The sequence below is a fragment of the Leucopleurus acutus genome (assembly GCF_964270905.1).
Source record: "Leucopleurus acutus genome assembly, chromosome: 11".
Classification (NCBI taxonomy): Eukaryota; Metazoa; Chordata; class Mammalia; order Artiodactyla; family Delphinidae; genus Leucopleurus; species Leucopleurus acutus.
In genome coordinates, this window is record NC_139152.1 from 16,928,033 (window position 1) to 16,946,931 (window position 18,899).

At 38.8% G+C, this 18,899-nt stretch overlaps 1 protein-coding gene and 1 pseudogene across 2 annotated transcripts in view; one reads left to right on the plus strand and one right to left on the minus strand.

Moving 5' to 3' along the window:
• The window catches only part of PDE3A (phosphodiesterase 3A), a gene marked incomplete at its 5' end in the record, with an annotated part of 299,622 nt that overhangs the window by 32,271 nt on the left and 248,452 nt on the right, over positions 1–18,899 (plus strand). The window lies entirely within an intron of this gene.
• LOC309968452 (serine-threonine kinase receptor-associated protein-like) lies at positions 2,540–4,836 on the minus strand (annotated as a pseudogene). Its single transcript has one exon. The product of its transcript is annotated as a serine-threonine kinase receptor-associated protein-like (transcript).

Sequence of the window (18,899 nt, forward strand, 5' to 3'; positions counted from 1 at the left end):
ATGTATCTGTTTTTAGATATATCTATTTCAAGAGAGATACCAGATACATGGTAGGCACTCTAATTTTTATTTTCATTTTCTAACTCTGAAATTTAATAATTTAGTCAAAGTTCAATATTTAGCTTTCTCCTTGAACTCCCTAATGAATTATTTCCTTTCAAAGGCTTTTCCTGGAATTTCTCCCTTTTTGGCAGGTAAGTTTGCATATCTGACATGACATCATTTGGCTGGATTCCTGCAAAAGAATAATTTAAGAGACAGAAAAATGTAGGGTGGCTGAGCATTCTAGCGGTAGAATTTTCGGAGAAAATGAACTAGAGCGATCGTATGCCATATTAATAGGAATACGTGTTATTTTCTTAAACTCCAGTGATAATTTAATAACACTTTTTGTTTCTTTTAATAAGTTCATGAGGTTTATTACTTTGTTTCAGAGGGGAAATATTTTCTCCCCCACTTTTACTGAGTTAACTTTTGGCAAAAGTGACCTAATTATAATTTTGGAGCTTCATCCTGCTTAAAACTAATTGGGTCCGGGACTTAATAAAGCCACACTTAGGTAGGAAGCCATATAATTGTACGTACAGAACAGGAATGAGACAGCTTGGGTGATTTCCAAGTTAAAAATATAATACTGTAGGATCCTTGAGGTAGGAACCACATCTCTTAATTTTTTCTTTATCCTGAATTGAACGTAATAAAGTACTACATACATGATAGACACTCATTACATAGTTTTTATTGATTTATTGGTTACAAAATAAATGTATTGAAATGTACTGCTTGTCTTACGGAGAAATACTAATTTGGCTTGACTAGTATTTCTTTAATGGAAATCGCCATGCTTAAAGGTTTAACTCTTTGACCTGTCAACCTCAGATCACCTTATTTGTGTATATCTAAATTATTTTCCTTAAGAGGCATGGTTCATATGCCTTGAGCTGTTGGCTCCCTGCCAAGCACCATGGCTCGTCCTCGTCCGTGCAGCCTGTGCATTTTTTTTGCAGGGGTGGGTGGGTGTTGGGAACTAGCACATACATCCTTTCTGAAGAATATGTATTTGTCTACTGGTTAATGCCTGACGAAGAACTGCTAATGGGCTCCTACTGCTTGCTGATTCACAGACAAAGTTTTCTGCTGGCTTCCTTCATCTCTTTCCCCAACATTTCTTCTTATTCTGACAAACTTGCATTCAGAGGATGAATATACAGTTAGGTTTTCTGTGTAAAGCTTTGAATTTGGAGCGAAGGAGAGACAAGTGATCGAGGAAATGGGAGAAGAGAAATAGGAAGTATGATCCCGGCTCCTTAAACCATGACTTCTTATTAATCCTTCCTTGTTTCTGCAGGAATTTTCTCTCCATCTTTGTTACATCATTTTTGTCGATTCTCTCGCGGGAGGGTCTACTTCTGGGGTTGTTCAGGCCTCGCTCGCTCTCTTTGTGTACACTGTGGTCGGTGTCCACGCCGTTTCCTGGGAACCCGCCAGCTTCCTTCCCACCTTTATCCTCTGCCAGCCCTCAGGATGACCTAATTTCTAGCCTGCATTTCCTAAAAGCCTGTTGTTCATCCTTCATGCCCTAGTTCCAGACCCACCTCTTTCCCAAAACCTCCTGAACCTATGCAGCTCATTCTCATTTACTGGAACTCGCCTTCCTAGCCCCTCTCACTTTAGCATTTCCTTGCTCTGTTGTGTGGTCTTCTTTCCCTGACCACGTCACAGACATCCTGTCTTAAGCATCTTCTCTGCCTTACCGGTGTCAGGAGTTACGCTGTTATAACACAAGGTTTGGGGTCAAGGCAGGTGCTGATCGTCGTCTGTGTGACTTAGGGGAAGTTGTTTAGCAACTCTGAACCTTTTTCTTCATCTGTGGAGTGGGGATTGCAGGTCCTACTTCATAAGGTTATTATTTAGTTTTAAGATAAGTTGCTTACAGTATCTACCAAAGTGCCAAGTGTCTAGCAGACACTTAATCTTGTTTCCTTTTTTTTAATTCGTACATGGCTGGGCTCAGAATACGTATTCACTCACAGCTTTTTTTTGGCAACTAAGTAATTATACTCCAATTAAATGGACGAATTTTTAGAAAGGCCATAGAGGCAGGAGATAGGATTAGTTTGTATTCTTTTTTTTTTTTTTTTTTTTTTTGCGGTACGTGGACCTCTCACTGCTGTGGCCTCTCCCGTTGTGGAGCACAGGCTCCGGACGCGCAGGCTCAGCGGCCATGGCTCAGGGGCCCAGCCGCTCCGCGGCATGTGGGATCTTCCCGGACCGGGGCACGAACCCGTGTCCCCTGCATCGGCAGGCGGACTCTCAACCCCTGTGCCACCAGGGAAGCCCTAGTTTGTATTCTTAATCTGCAAAGGTAGTAGGTATTCTTAGTCTATAAATGTAGTAGCTCTAAATCTAGCAAGATGAGGTCTGTTGTTATGTCCTGTACCTGGTTGCCAAGGTTCCCATGTGAAGAAAGGGGTTGGCAGTGTTATTGGGCCTAATTTGTTAGATTGGATACATGAAGGAAGATATTCCTGCACTCCCCCGTTCCTTACAACTCAAAGACTCTGTTCCTCGGAATTAAATTTTTAATTGCTTTTGGAGTACTTAAGTTTAGAGTTTTAGTTTTTGTAAAATTACAGTTGTTTAAAAATTGCTTCCACGTAATTTCCATGCGCCTAGCATTATATCTATATTCTTAGTAACTATTCAATACATGAAGGAAAGCAAATAGTAAATATAAAAAATACTTTAATTTTTTGTGGAATTTCAGTGTTTCTGACTCCTCTGGTACTGAAGTACAGTAAAATGTATTTTCTTACGAGTAAAACTTGATTAGAAAAATCACATGTATAACTTAATACTTTAGAAATCTATAAAACAGTAGGGATGACATTTAAAAAATTAAACATGTGTATGTGTCTCCCTTTATAAAATACTGGTATAGCACCTAATATACCTTAAGTGAAAACTGATATTATAGTTAAAAAATTAATATTCTTAATGATGTTGTATTACTGTGGTATTTACACTGTTGTTTGGCTTTATAGATGTGAGAAAACTCTCATTATTAATAATAATTATTAATTATTTCCACATTTTTTGTGGAAAATTGGCTCAAGCTGATTTTAATTTGCAGATAGCTTTTGTTAGAGTTGCTTTTCATGCGGGTCATTTTTCTTATTTCAAAGATTAAATGGATTTATAAATAACTGTTTTAAAGTAGCATCTGTTCTTATTTTTCTCCTATTTAGAATTTTCTTCTGAAATATGCCTTTTGTTGTTGTTGTTTTGTATTAGAGGGATGTTATTTAGACAGCTAAAAACAATTAGATGCTCAGAAGCAGTGTACAATGAAAGAGAAATCAAACCAGTTACTTTATCATGTATTCCCCCTCTTCTTTATAACTAAAGCAAAAAAAAAAAATGGCTTTCTGCTTTAAGGGAAAAGTCAGAAAAATAGGCCAATATATTTTCCCTCTTCATAATAACATAAACAGCTACAAGAAATCTACCTGTAATAAGAGAAATTGGATGTTGGTTTGCACATATTCATGAAAAAGACAACAGACTATCGTACTACAAGAGTATCACTCCATCCGCCTTCAGCTGATACTCTTGTGTTTTCACTTACAGGTATCACCAAGTTGGTTAGTTCCAGCACTGGAGCTAATTCATATTCCTCATTATTTACTGCTCATGTTTGCCTTAAGCAGAGAGTAACTCTGGAGGCTGATGCTTTTCTCTGTTTGTTTTAGTCCATAAGTTGTGTACATCTGCCTGATGCTCAGGCCTTAACCTCAGGAGTTGAACTATCGATGGAATCTGAATTCTCTGAAGCAATTTCTTCTAGTTCCTCTTCCGCTGTCTCTGGAAAACTGATCTTCGGCTTTGCCAGCTCACCACTATCTTCTTCAGGAAGCACACATTTCCAAAGGCCGTATGTTTTTCCTACCGCAGTCTGCCATAGTCTCAATGTTCCATCCTCAGAACCACTAGCATAAAGTTCTCCATCAGGACTAAACCTCACACAGTGAATGGGACCTGAGTGTCCTTTGTAGGATCCTAATTCTTCTTCACTATTATAATCATACTTATAAAGTTTAAAATCTTCACCCCCGGCAACAAGAAATTCTTTCTCAGGATGAAGAGATGCAGAATTGTTGGTTGCAGGAGCTTCAAAAGACTTAATTGGGTCCAAACTTACTGCACTATGAAAAGCAATAGACCGTCCATAAGTTATCACCAATATCTCTCCCTCAGGAATATATTCCATACTGCTAACAGACATATTAAAACTCAGAGATTTCACTTCTGTCATAGTAGCATGATCCCAAAGGCGAACAGTTTTATCATCAGCTGAAAGGATCTGTTTATCCTCACTGCACCATAGAGCCTTTTTAATACCAGGGGTATGACCACTGATTTCCTTAGGTTCTGCTTCAGGTTTGTTCAAGTCGTATATGTGTAACAGTTTATCCTGTCCCCCGGTTAACAAGTAATTACTATCCTGTGTAAAATCCACAGTCTTGACGATGTGTTTATGGGCCAGGGTCATCCATTCATCTCCTGAGACAGCATCCCACACTTTTTGGCTGTGAAATCTGCACCTGCTGTAGCTGCTTTGGTGGCGTCCTTATTTAATGTTGCACCCCAAACAGCACCCTTGTGACCCAAAAATGTTCCAATGCAGTCTCCTGTATCTCCCTGGAGTAGCATAGGTTTACCATCTTTGCAAGCGCCGATCAGGAAATAGCAGTAAGGCGTGACGCCATTGAAGGCCATATCCACCACGGGCCGCGTGTGGCCCGAGCAGGTGAGCGGCGTCTACCTCATTGCCATGGCGGCTGCTAGCCATGCGATCCGGCGAGGGTGGGGGTGGGGGTGGGGAGCTGAGGGTCGTCTGGTCTTTTCTCTCCTCCGTGGCACCGCCTCCGCCTCCTCAAGGCCCCCGCCCTGACTCTGGGGTTGGGCCGGGAAACGGGAGAAGGCCAATCCGGTGGCCCCAGAGGTCAGAAAGGGGTTAGGGACGGGTCAGGGAGTCTGCGACGGACTACGACCCTACGACCGACAGCCCTCGAGGAAGGGAAAGGGAGGGAGGGAGGGAGGGAGGAGAGTAGGGGAGGGGGAGAACTGCAGAACCCGCGGCCACGGCCCACACCGTCCACACGGGTACCGGCCTGAAATATGCCATGTTTTTATTCTGTAAGCTATACAAATAAGTTTTAAAGGAAAATATGCAATCCTTAATGATTATATAATTTATTACCATTCTTTTTCTTATCACAATATTCATTTTATTAAATACATTTCTCATTGTACATTTAGAAAAGAGTTTTCTAAATGCCACAAAAAATTTAAAATCTGTGATAATGTTAATTATGTGTACATATCTAATTTCTGCTGCATAATTTCTCAAAGTGGAGTGATGAGTCCATTGAGAGTGAGGACTCTGGAAAGTTCTAAAAATGTGACATACATTTTCCTTCCTTCTTCCTTTCCCCCTTCCCTCTCTCCCTTCTTCCTTGTCCCCTCTCCCTCCTCCACCCCTTCCTCCCTCCCTTTCTCCTTCTGGAAATGGAACATTTGTTTCTTATGAAATCCTATGTAAATCCAATGAGCGATAGATTAAAACCAACCAACCAGATCCAACCACTGAAGGATGTGCGGACCCAGAGCACCGGCCTTTTTCTCATCATTTGAAGTCTAAATGGTTGTTAGGTTTATAAGTGAATTACCCAGCTTGAAGCCACAAGCAACATTCTACCTTGAATAATTTGTTCTCTTTTAAAATTGATTTACAGTGTTGTATTAAGTTCTGCTTAATAGCAAAATGATTCAATTATACATATAAATATATATACATTTAAAAAATATTCTTTTCCATTATGGTTTATCTCAGGATATTGAATATAGTTCCCTGTAGGACCTTGTTGTTTATCCATTCTATATGTAATAGTTTGCATCTGCTAACCCCCAACTCCCAGTCCATCCCTGCCCTCCCCCACCCTGGCAATCACAAGTCTATGTCTGTGAGTCTGTTTCTATTTCCTAGATAGGTTCATTTGTGTCATATTTTAGATTCCACTTAAAAGTGATATCATGTGGTATTTGTCTTTCTCTTTCTGACTTACTTCACTTAATATTGATAATCTCTAGGTCCATCCATGTTGCTGCAAATGGCCATATTCTATATATACAATGGAATATTACTCAGTAATATTCCATTGTGTATATGTGCCATATCATCTTTATCCACTCATCTGTCATAGACATTTAGGTGGTTTCCATGTCTTGGCTATTGTGAATAGTACTGCAGTGAGCATTGGGGAGCATGTATCTTTTCGAATTATTGCTTTGTCTGGATATATGCCCAGGAGTGGGATTGCTGGATCATGTGGTAAATCTAGTTTTTTGAGGAACCTCCATACTGTTTTCCGTAGTGGCTGCACCAATGTACATTCTCACCAACAGTGTAGGAGGGCTCCCTTTACACCCGCTCCAGTATGTTATTTGTAGGCTTTTTGATGACGGCCATTCTGACCGGTGTAAGGTGGTACTTCATTGTAGTTTTGATTTGCATTTCTCTAATAATTAGCAATGTTAAGCGTCTTTTCATGTGCCTATTGGCCATCTATATGTCATCTTTTCAGAAATGTTTATTTAGATCTTCTTTGTATTGTGTGAGGATGTCTTCTAACTTCATTGATTTACATGCGGCTGTCCACTTGCTGAAGAGACTGTCCTGTTTCCACTGTATTTTCTTACCTATTGTCGAAGATTAATTGACCATAGGTGTGTGGGTTTATTTCTGGGCTCTCTATTCTGTTCCATTGATCCATATGTCTGTTTTTCTGCCAGTACCACACTGTTTTGATTACTGTAGCTTTGTATTATTGTCCGAAGTCTGGGAGGGTTATGCCTCCTGCTTTATTCTTTTTCCTCAGGATTGCTTTGGCAATTTTGGGTCTTTTATGGTTCCATGTATATCTGAGGATTATTTGTTCTAGTTCTGTGAAAAATAGTTTATAATTTAAAAAAATTCTCTATTTCACCAATTGTGGTCACTTCTACAGCTCTTCCTAGAAAATGTTGTTTGTCAGATTTGAATATATTTACTATTACTAGCTTTCTTAAAGATGAACCAGATCTCTTTTCCTTAAAAAATGCTTACCAACAGTTTTAATGCAATAGATGGAATATGTTTTCTTTTTTGGAAATTATCAAGATTGCAAAACCTTTAATAGATGGGAAAAGTATTCATATTTGCTTATAATGAATGCTTTCAAAATGAGGTCACTGAATCCAAAATAGTAAACTTATGAATTATTACAGTTGGAAATCATCAGAGAGGCAAGATAAATTTCTTACCCAAAACAATGATTATTCCTATAGTAGTTTTGTGACAAATGTTTATTTAGCCACTACTTGAATACCTTGAATGGAAGAAAGCACGCCACATTCAAATCAATACAAAGAGATGGGTGTAATGGAAAGAGAAGGGGAAAAAAATGGTAGGTGATAGATATTTAATTAGTTTGGTTATGGTAGTCATTTCACAATGTATATATATATCAAGACATCGAGTTGTGTACCTTAAAGATATACAATTTTTATTACTCAATCATATGTTCATAAAGCTGGGGAAGAAAAAAAAGAAAGAGAAGGGCTTTGAATCCAAAGGAACGTTGGTGCAAATTGTGGGCAAATTAGTGAATTTCTTAGTTTTGGTTTTCCATCTATTAAATGAAAAACTAAATCCCAGCTCTGCAGGTTTGTTGAGTGATAATGTAAATTGATTATGTCTAATACAAAACATTTAATAAAACATTGCTATAGGATGGTTATTTTGAGTCAAAAACTGCCCTGTTGTAACTTTGACCCCTTTTTCTTAATATTTATTTACTATTTTATGTGATAAAGTTAAATAGTGAAAGACCATTGTCATTTGCCTCTTAGGACTCTCAAGTCTTCTCCCCTGACTAAAGGTGTCCATATAATTCAATTGTCCTGTTACCATCTTTCCTCTTCCCTGAGATGCAGTGGTACTTGATGCCTACTGGGGTATCAGGCTGCACTTACAGTAGCTATTCTCTGGAAGCCACACGTGTTTGGCATGACCCTGTTATCTTGAGTGGACTCGATTGGGCTCAAGCTGGGCAGTGAAATTCTGATCCAGTAATTTGGTATTGGGACCCAGTATAAGTTAAGTCAGTCTTTTCCACAATGTAAAAGCCCCTTTCCAAAACCCCTAAGGGCGAAGGAGCGGAGAAGAATCAGTTTGCGGAAAGAATGAAGCAGATACAGAGAGTGCGGGAAAGGGAGAGAGATCTGAATCTCCTCAGGGCTTTCTTGACTCTGATTCTCCTTCTTCCCTGAGGCTGCACTGTGTTCCTGCCCCCCATTCTGTGAATAACCCTGCCCTAAGCTATATCGAGTTAGTTTCTGTTATTGCATCCATGGTTTTTCATCAAAAGACACTGTTCTCTACGTCTGCGTCTTTATTCCTGTCCTGCACCTAGGTTCTTCAGAACTATTTTTTTTTTTTTTTAGATTCCATATATATGTGTTAGCATATGGTATTTGTTTTTCCCTTTCTGACTTATTCACTCTGTATGACTCTGGTCCATACACCTCACTATAAATAACTCAATTTCAAGAATGGACTGGAGGACACAGGGAGGGGGAAGGGTAAGCTGGGACGAAGTGAGAGAGTGGCATGGACATATATACACTACCAAATGTAAAATAGCTAGCTAGTGGGAAGCAGCTGCATAGCACAGGGAGATCTGTTCAGTGCTTTGTGTCCACCTAGAGGGGTGAGATAGGGAGGGTGGTAGGGAGACGCAAGAGGGAGGAGATATGGGGATATATATATATGTATAGCTGATTTAGTTTGTTATAAAGCAGAAACACACACCACTGTAAAGCAATTATACTCCAATAAAGATGTTAAAAAAAGAAAAAGACACTTCATTGTAAGACCACCCTAATTCAAAGATATCAAAATGTGAACAAATGTAACATAACAGTATATTTTAAAAACATCTCTGTTAAATTCTAGGGCTCAGAATTGAACCTGATGATTGATTCCAAGCCCTTCCTCCCCTCACCCATCAACATGGGGACACGAAAATAAAACCCAGCATATTTCCTGTTCCATCCACAGAGCCTTATCTATTGTCTCCAGCTGCCTGTGTAGCATTTCCATTTAGATGGTCCTATCAAACATATTTGACAATTATGACTCTCTTCCCCTCTGTCAGCCTGGATCCCCTTATTTTATTTCAGTTTTCCTCCCTCTTCTAAGTTAGTGATCTAAGAGTGATTTGGAATTCTTTGCTCCTTCTTCCCTTAATCTCAATCTGACACAAAATTTTGGAATTTCTTTTTCTTTTAATTATTATTTTAAATTGTGGTATAATACACATAATATAAAATTTACCATCTTGACCTTTTTTTTTTTTTTTTTTGCGGTACGCGGGCCTCTCACTGCTGTGGCCTCTCCCGTTGTGGAGCACAGGCTCCGGACGCGCAGGCTCAGCGGCCATGGCTCACGGGCCCAGCCGCTCCGCGGCATGTGGGATCTTCCCGGACCAGGGCAGGAACCCGTGTCCCCTGCATCGGCAGGCGGACTCTCAACCACTGCGCCACCAGGGAAGCCCCGGCATCTTGACCATTTTTAAACGTGCAGTTTAATGATATTAAGTGTATTCACATTGTTGGGCAACCATCACCACTATCCAGTCTCCAGAACTTTTTTCATTTGAAAAACTGAAACAGTACCCGTTAAACAGTAACTCCTCGTTTTCTCCTCCACCAACCCCTGATAACCACCATCTACTAGCTGTGTCTGTGCATCTGACTACTCTAGGTACCTCATATAAATGGAACCATGCAGTATTTGTATTTGTCTTTTTTGTGATTGGCTTATTTCATTTAGCATAATGTCCTCAAGGTTCATCCATGTTGTAGCATGTGTCAGAAGTTGGCATTTCTCATGCCGATGTTATTCTTTGACGTAACCTTTGTCTTCTTTCCTCTTTGACAGCTGGGGGGTCTGAGCCTTTATCACTTTGCCCCTGCGTTCCTGAAATAATGTCTTAACAAGTCTCTGGTGATCCTCCCCCTGTTTACAGCCATAAGCTGTGATGTCTGAGTCATCTTTGAAAGCGTGGTTTTCATCTGGTCGTTGACCACAGGGTTACCATGAATGGAGCCCCACGGATGGGTTGGTGCAACACAGAGGCTCTGAATAGCCCCTTCTTGCTAAAAGCATTACAGTTTCCCTTCTGATATTCCCCATATAGTGTAGCCCCTTCTACTTAATTTTTGAGTCCTTCATAATCTACTCAGATTCCAGTTTTTTAATGATCTCTTTACCCTGTGTTTTAATTTATGTATCACTGTTATTCTCCAAGGACCTTCATTTCTGTCAGGTGGTCATTTAACTTCCTCTACAGAATTCAGTGTTTATACTTGTCTCTTCCTCTTTTTGCCTTTTATTCCTTTCATGTGAAAATTTCAACTTACTTTCATGACCTATCCAAATACCATATATTCTGTGTAGCTCACTTTCTTCATGAAAACTTCACAACTGCTACAACCCTCCCTATTTATAGTTCACTTAGTTACATTCTTACCCTTAAATACATCACTACAGATTGTGCTGTACCGGTTAGTAGTTTGCTAACTAGATTTCAGTTTCTTGAAGCCTGATGCTTGTTTTTCCTAGCTCCACTTTAGCAAGCAGAGTGCAAATATGCATTAAGTGGGCAATAAGTATTTGTTGTGTTAGTGGCATTTTCATGTTAGTAGGACAATAATAGAACACATTATAGGCGTGCTATAAGAGCTTTCACTTTCTATTTCACTCTTGTTTCTAAACCACCCACGCTTAATTTACTTGCAAGTGCTTTTAAGTTTGAAAACATTTAAGACAATTATTAGTGTTCCTTTTTTTCCACAGGCGACTTATTTGATTTAATTGATGTTTAGCCCAGCATCGTTCCAAAATGAGAAGTATTTGATATATCTGTAGGTGATTATCATTAGATACATATACAAGAGAGGGAAAAAACAAACAAAAACCTAGGAAACAGACTGCTATTAGAGCATTTGAATGCTCGACCTCCTATGTAGGTGGAAAATGGGATATTGTGTAAAGAATCTTGTTTAGTCCTTTTGCTTTTTGTTTCTTTTGACTATTCTGTCTTCCTTAACTCTCATATTCCTTTTCTGAAGCTTAAACTCAAGGTCATTGTTGAGTGAGAAGGAATATTACTCATCCTTTTCCTCCAGCTCAGGTGAATGGGATTTATCGTTTTGGCCTTGATTTCCCTTCTTTCTGTTAATATTAAACAATATCGTAATAGCTGTAAAGATCAAATGCTGTAATTTGAGGGAGTACATGTTTAAAGTCTGTAAATATATTAACTCACACTACCTATGTGACATCAAGTAGATATGACACAATTCAGTTCAGTAATACTGCATTGAATCACCAGTTGCATCTCACGCTAGGAATACAATGACGGACAAAAGAACACCATGTTGCCCTGGTGGATTTTATAGTTTAGTAGGAATATCTTAAGTAATTACAAGTATGTGAATGTGATTAAAGGTATGTAGAATACTGATTGCTGTGGGAGAGAATAGCAAGGGATTTATACCTTGTTTATGGGGTTGGTGCGGGCCTTTGAGAAAGTGTTTTTTTATTTTATAAATATATATATTTATCTTTTACAAATATAGGGATCCTTTATTTCATTTCAGTTTGGTTCACATTAAACACTTACTACAAGCTGTTTTAATGTCTTATCCATAAAATAATAATCAGGGAAATAATCAGAAAATAATACTAGGTCATCTGGGTTGCGTGGCCAAGTGTTACAGTGAGAGGAAGACACCATGGCTGTGTAGAGAATGTGGGTCTGAAAGTCACAAGGCAAACCAAGCTGAACTCTTGGGCAGTTTCGTAAATTCTCTTGACCTTGGTTTGCTGATCTGTCTAGCGGGGACAGTTCCTGCCTTGCCCAGCGTAGTATACAAGATACTCTGCCGTGTGTAAAAATGATAGTGGAACCAGAGCATTGAAAATCCAGTTTATTCCAGATGAACATGCATTTCCTGTACCTCTTACCCAAAGGGAATATATTTCAGAATTCATGGTCCAAGGCATTGGTCTCATTCCTGATGTGACGAAAACAAGACATAAAATAAGGCCCAGAAGTGCAGTCCAGGAGTATGGAGTAGGTCAGAAATCATAAGCCCAATATACTGCTTCTGTTTTGAATTTGGTTTCGTTTTCACACCTGCCCCAGGCTTCCTCATTTGTAGAAGCTTTATTAACAGGAACACAGGAGGAGTCAATGACAGCTGATCTGTTCCTCTTGTAGAACAAACTACAGTCCAACTCCAACACAGTTGTTACGGTAGCTGTATCTCGTGCAAGTATTCTCCTGACCTGATAGAGCTACTAGTTTCAAAGTGCTGTGTGGGGAAACCTGGGCTGATAGCAAAAATCCCAAAGTTAGAATAATGAGCGCTGCTTGAGCACCTGCTAAACTACTGAAAGTACTGAAGGTAAATACAGTTGACCCTTGAACAACACGGGTTTGAACTGTGCAGGTCTACTTATACTTGGATTTAAAAAAAATAAATACAGTACCTGTATTTTCAGTTTACAGATCTCTAAGTTAACTAAGTGTGGGGAAAAGTTTGTGTTTGACTATGTGGAATCAAAAGAAATGATGCTATCCAAACTGAGCTTCCTGCCTTTGGGTGGTGAGTCATTTATCAATTCCTTTGTTTTTTGAGGTAGGGATAGCCCATTTTTGACTGCATGGGGACAATACCCCTAGCCGCCCACATTGGTCAATGGTCAACTGTATACATAGAACTATATGCCTATCATACTGAGTAAGGGTTCAGAAAATAACTGGGATATAGGCTGTAGATGAGACACCAAACTGAAGCTAGAGTACAGATTTTGGAATCATCCTTCTACAGATGGCCATGGAGCTGGATACAATTTCTTGGGGATTTGTAGAAAAGAAGTACTCTTGAAAACACAAATATCTAGAGAGAGGGTAGAGGTACGTTTGGGGGGATAAGTATAGATTTAAAATCACATAACTGGAAAATATCTTGTACATCTTCTGATCTGATGTAGTCAAAATAAAGATGAATTGGGACTTCCCTGGTGGTCCAGTGCTTAAGACCCTGTGTTTCCACTGCAGGGGGCACGGGTTCGATCCCTGGTCCAGGAGCTAAGATCCTGCCTGCCGCACACCATGCCAAAATCAATCAATCAATAAAATAAATAAATAAGTAAAGATGAGTCAGAGAGGTCCTGTTAGCCTCAGTGATACAGTTTCTGTAAGTCATGGCGTAAAAGTCTCAAGTTTGCCTTTCTAGTGTAGGTTTTTAAAGTCCACTTCAACCTCATACTGGCATTTTGTCTGCGTTGAATTATAAATTGTGAGAGTGTATCAATTTCTTCCCTATGTTTATACTTAACACCCTTTAGGGGTAGCAGAATTTAAGATCTCTCTCAGGTAATCAAATTTAAGTATGTACATTGTCCCTGCTTATAAAAAACTTATCAAATAAAATAATTCCCTGGACATCTCTTCTAGATTGTTTTCCCTGGTTGCTCAGCCCGGTTCTTCTGTGAGCTTAGAAGTGTATCAGGTACTTGCTTTCATAAGCCTTATTTGTTTGGACTCTAGGTGGACCTTCTCTTTTATTCACTGAATACAGAGAAACACAGTGCCTGGCAAAATATAGGTAATATTTGCTGAATGAATGAACCATGCAGATTTCAGAGACTATACATTTTTAAAAGATATTCACTTATTAATCATTTTTCTTTTGGATCAAGTATAGATATTTGTAGGTAGCAGAGACACAATTAAGCTAATGTTCTTTTTTTCCAGTAGCTGTCTTTTCTCATGGTTTGAATTGAGGGCAGCCGTTGTTCTTTTTAAGAGCAAAAGGTTGGCTTAAAAAAAAATGAGTCTCATAAGCAAACATAAACCATATATAAAAGTATGTCAAACATAATAAAATTCTGATTATAAAATACTCATTACTCTTTAATCCTGAAGATCAAACATTACAGGGTTGCCGATAAGGTTAATAGCATATTTTTTTAACCCTCCAAAATATCTTTTCTTTAAAGACCTTCTCTTTAAACCACAGAATGTAGAGATAGTTATGTTCTATTTATTGCTAATTTCTCTCTTGCTATTTTTCCCTTTTTTTTGTATCATGCCCATAGCAGCTGTTTCCCTAACCCTTAACCCAGCCCACAGGCTTTCCCACGCTCCTTTTACGGCTCTTGTTTGGCATTGATCCTTAGTTTGACAAGTAAAACACGTGTTCGAATAGTAGTTACGGCCAAGCTACAATCCATCAGGTTTCCCGTAGGGGTGATTATGCTTATTTTACCCCCAAACCAGGGATCGTTTTATGATAAAGTATTGAGTTCACTCTGAATAAGCCTTCAGCTTCCTCACTGAATTCCTCATTCCTTGGTGACATGGTGACAGATGACTCTGAGATTCTGTAAACTCAGTGTGAGTGAAGCTTGTGAGATGGGAAGAGAGTTGGGGACACAGAGAGGCAACATGGGCTTCAGCGTTAGACAAAGCGAGGTTTAGTTCAAACTCGGACACATACTAGCTTGTGGATATAATATTCAATATCTGTGGGTTTTAACCTCCTCATGTATAAAAGGAAGTAATAGCTACCTGCCTTTGGAAACTCTGATCCAGAAGGAGTCGTTTGGGTAGATTTCAAACCAATATGCAATGGGCCCCATCACTATTCCGTTTATAAATATAAAATCACAGTTGCTCATCTAAGGTATACATCCATGGCTCAACCACACCCATAGCACAGTCTGAATTTTAGTTGCAGAAACATTTCCCAAGGTGATGTGTGAATGTATGTGAAATCGTGGGTGGACACAGAAGGAATGAGGGACTCAAAAAATGAGGGATTGAAAGTCTTGTGAATATCAGCCCCTTTGAATTTCAGGATCTGATAGTAAGTGGTCTAAATTATATTAAAAAAAAAAAACCGCCCTGTCGTCAGGTTTGTTTTCCTTTGCAGAATACTTGATAACTAGATTGAATTGCTTTCTTGTGAGCTATCTTTATTGTCCTTATTCCCAAGAGCTACTTAATACATTTTACCTGTTCAGGGAAGAATCAATAGTGGTTCAATCAATAAATGAAATAATAAATGCATTTAAGCCAAATTCAGAAATTTAAGAAAAAATGCCTACAACCCCCTTTTGTGTGTGTTGAATTTGTGGGTGTGTATATGATTAAATGGTTATGATTTAAAATAAGGCCAGAATTAAACACTCAAAAAGCATTTATTAAGCAGCCATTATGTCCCAGGAATAGTAGACTAAATAACATTTTCTAAAGTTACAGGTTTTCCTCCAAATTTAGGGGTACTCTTGTACATGCTGTTTCAAACAACTTAATTCTTTATCAGTGTGGGTTTCAGGTGCACCTGCAACTGAAAATTGATTCTGCAATGTTCATTACTTTTTGATCCTAAAGATCAAGCCTTACAGAATTGCTGATAAGGTTAATAGCATATTTTTTTTAACCCTCCAAAATATCTCCTTCTGCACAGTGGGGTTGATAATACCTATTAGAGAGGCACTGGGAGAATTAACTGCGATAATGCATGTCAATTGCTGAGCACAAGCTTGTCACATAATAGGCACCCACGGAAGGTTAGCTGCTGTTGATGCTTTGAGGAGTGTGCATCGTGTAACTGATTGCACTGGCTGTGGTCTCCCTGGGTCCTGGGCACCAAACTTGAGCAGTACACTTTTGTGAACTAACTTCACCGCCGGCAGCACCTTGGCATTCCTCTGCTTGTTTTCTGGTTGTCCACTTTCCTGATACATTTTGTCTATGTTTTATTTAATGCAGTAACATTTGAAAAAGGTTCATTAGCTTAAATCCTTTCTGAAATAGACAACCACAAAATGAAAATGACTGTCACTAATATTTTATCAGTTCCTCCGATTCCTTTTTTCAGTGTTTTCATAGTTTATATAATGAGGATTGTAATGTTTTTTTTGGCTGCGTCAGGTCTTAGTTGGGGCACTTGGGTTCTTCGTTGAGGCATGTGGGATCTTTCGTTGTGGCGCACAGGCTCTTTGTTGTAGTACACAGGCTTCTCTCTAGTTGTGGCGCGTGGGCTGCAGGGTGCGTGGGCTCTGTAGTTTGTGGCATGCGGGCTGTCTCATTGAGGTGTGTGAGCTCAGTAGTTGTGGTGCACCGGCTTAGTTGCCCCAAAGGCATGTGAGATCTTAGTTCCCGGACCAGGGATTGAATCAGCATCCCCTGCAGTGGAAGGCGAATTCTTAACCACTGGACCAACAGGAAGTCCCTGTAATGTTTTTATTGATTGGTTTTCTGTATGTTTAAATTAATGGCATTTTCCGACCATCTTCTACAACGTTAAAAGTACGAAAACTTTATCACTTTTATACTTGTATCAATTTGCATCACTTTTATCACTTGTACACTTCTTAATAGTCACTGTGTGAATGTATCATTTTATTTAAATATTTCTCTCTTGTTGGACTGGTCGATTATCTCTAGATTTTGTCGGGGTAAATGATACTGAAGTAAATATTTTTATGAACCCTGGTTTGCTTTTCTGATTATTTCTTCCAGGTACATTTCTATATATGGGATTATGGATTAAAGAAACTAAGTACTCTGTATTTTAAAGTAATGGTTTACAGTATATAATTAAAATTAGAAGGAATTTTCTTTTAAAAATCCGAGAGCAGTGTTTTTTAAAGTACTCTGTGACATCTCCTTTGGGGTTCCTATTGAGAGGGAAGAGCTATACCCCGAAGGTAACTTTTTTCATGTCTCTTTCTTTCTTTTTTTAAATTAATTAATTAATTAATTAATTTGGCTGCGCCGAGTCTTAGTTACGTCACATGGGATCTTTTCGTTGCAGCATGCGGGATCTTTAGTTGTGGCATGTGGGATCTTAGTTGTGGCATGTGAGATCTGGTACCCTGACCAGGGATTGAACCCGGGCCCGCTGCATTGGGAGCGCAGAGTCTTAACCACTGGACCAGCAGGGAAATCCCTCATGTGTTTTTCTTATAGCAAGTGAAACGGATGCACTTTCAAAATGTCAGATTTGACAAAAATTAAAGTCATGTGTTTTTGTTTCATTTTCATGATGAAATATGAAAGGTTTATTTTGAACACTATTATATCCTAAAAACCATATTTAATAAATGATTTCTTTGAAATTAAATTTCAGCAATCTGGTTAATATTAATGAAGAAAGATAGTGGCATGAGGGTAGTTTTAGGAACTTTTTAAAATCAGGTGAAGAATATTTTACCAACTTGACAACTGTCACCAAAATTTCTCTTATAAAAAAGTATGGAAAAATATTTAGATACTGTTGCAAGTATGGAGAAAATATCACTCTATTCTCATTCCACTCATCCCCAAAGGGCTTGGATGTCAGAGGGAGCTAGGGCTTCAGAGAAGAGAGAAAAAACTGTGATAGAGAATATTTTGGAATCTTCTTGGCAACTTGCAAAAGAGTAAGAGAAGGAGAAAGGACAGGATCAGGAGTTGGCAGTAAACTGCAATGTGTAAGTCCCTCAGAGCTCCTTTCTCTAAGCTCAATCAAGTCTCATAAATTCATGCATGCTTGCTTGCAAGTTTTACATTATTTTTAACACACAAGCATGGTCTGAGCTCCATGCTGAGGTTGACATGATGCGGGATAGAGGCAACCCTGGAATAAACTAATGTCCAAGAAGATTGAAAACTCAACTGATAATTATAAGTAATTAGAATCTTAGTCAAGCGTAAAGGTCTGACTCGAATTTGGGGGCATCCAAGGCAATTTTTCTTGTATCCCAGGGCCCTGGGGGATGCCAGGTGAAGGCTCAGTTACAGGAGTTTTCATAAGCACTGCTGAGGTCAGAGCACAAGCTCTGCTTTTCACTGTTATATGAAGCAGAGTCCCTGAAGATTGGCTGCCCTGGTGCTAAAGCAAGTCCCCATGCTGGATGCGCTTCAGGTTTACCTTTAGACATATAAGCTTCTGGATCCTTCTGGGTTAAGGTTTAGTCATTCCACTTTGCTATCAGATTCCAGATAAGTTATCAGGCAATAGAAGCATGACTGTCTCACCCTTCATTCATATATCCTAAATCTGACAGGCATTTGGACTCTCCTTTAATAGGAATAGGGGAAGGGCAGGTATATGAGTGATAGACTTGTTTAATATTGTCATAAATACTAGAGCTAGGGACAAAAATAAATGCTCTTCTGATCATGGGAGGCGTTTAAGCATAAGTGGAAACTGGGTTTGGTCAGGATAAAATAGAGGATGTTGAAATGGTAAAACCATAATAGTAATGATATGTTCAGTAGAATAGTTGTATTAGATGAACTTATGTGCTCCACTGGTTGAGAAATTGTCAAAGTGTTAAATTACCCACCTTAAAATATTATGGCGTTGATTTTTAGACACGTATATTTGTATTTTTTTTCAAAAGTTGACCTTTCCACCATTTATTTTGCCTTTGTGTAAATATAATTTTCATGTTTCGTTGTTCAGGAAACATTTTCTACTAATAGTAGCTCTAATGTTGGTGATCAAATTAGTTAATGTTTTTATACATGTCACTATCAGATGTAAATCTGTGTTCACACCAGGTATAACAACTCAAGACCGAGAATATTCTATTGGCTGTGAGGTTTGTTGCTTTAATTGCGGCCAAGTTAATCTGTAGAATTTAACAATTATACTGCCATCTGTCTTAAGGGTTTATAACTCTGGTAGAGAATAAGCAAATAGCATAAAACACTTGTACCTGT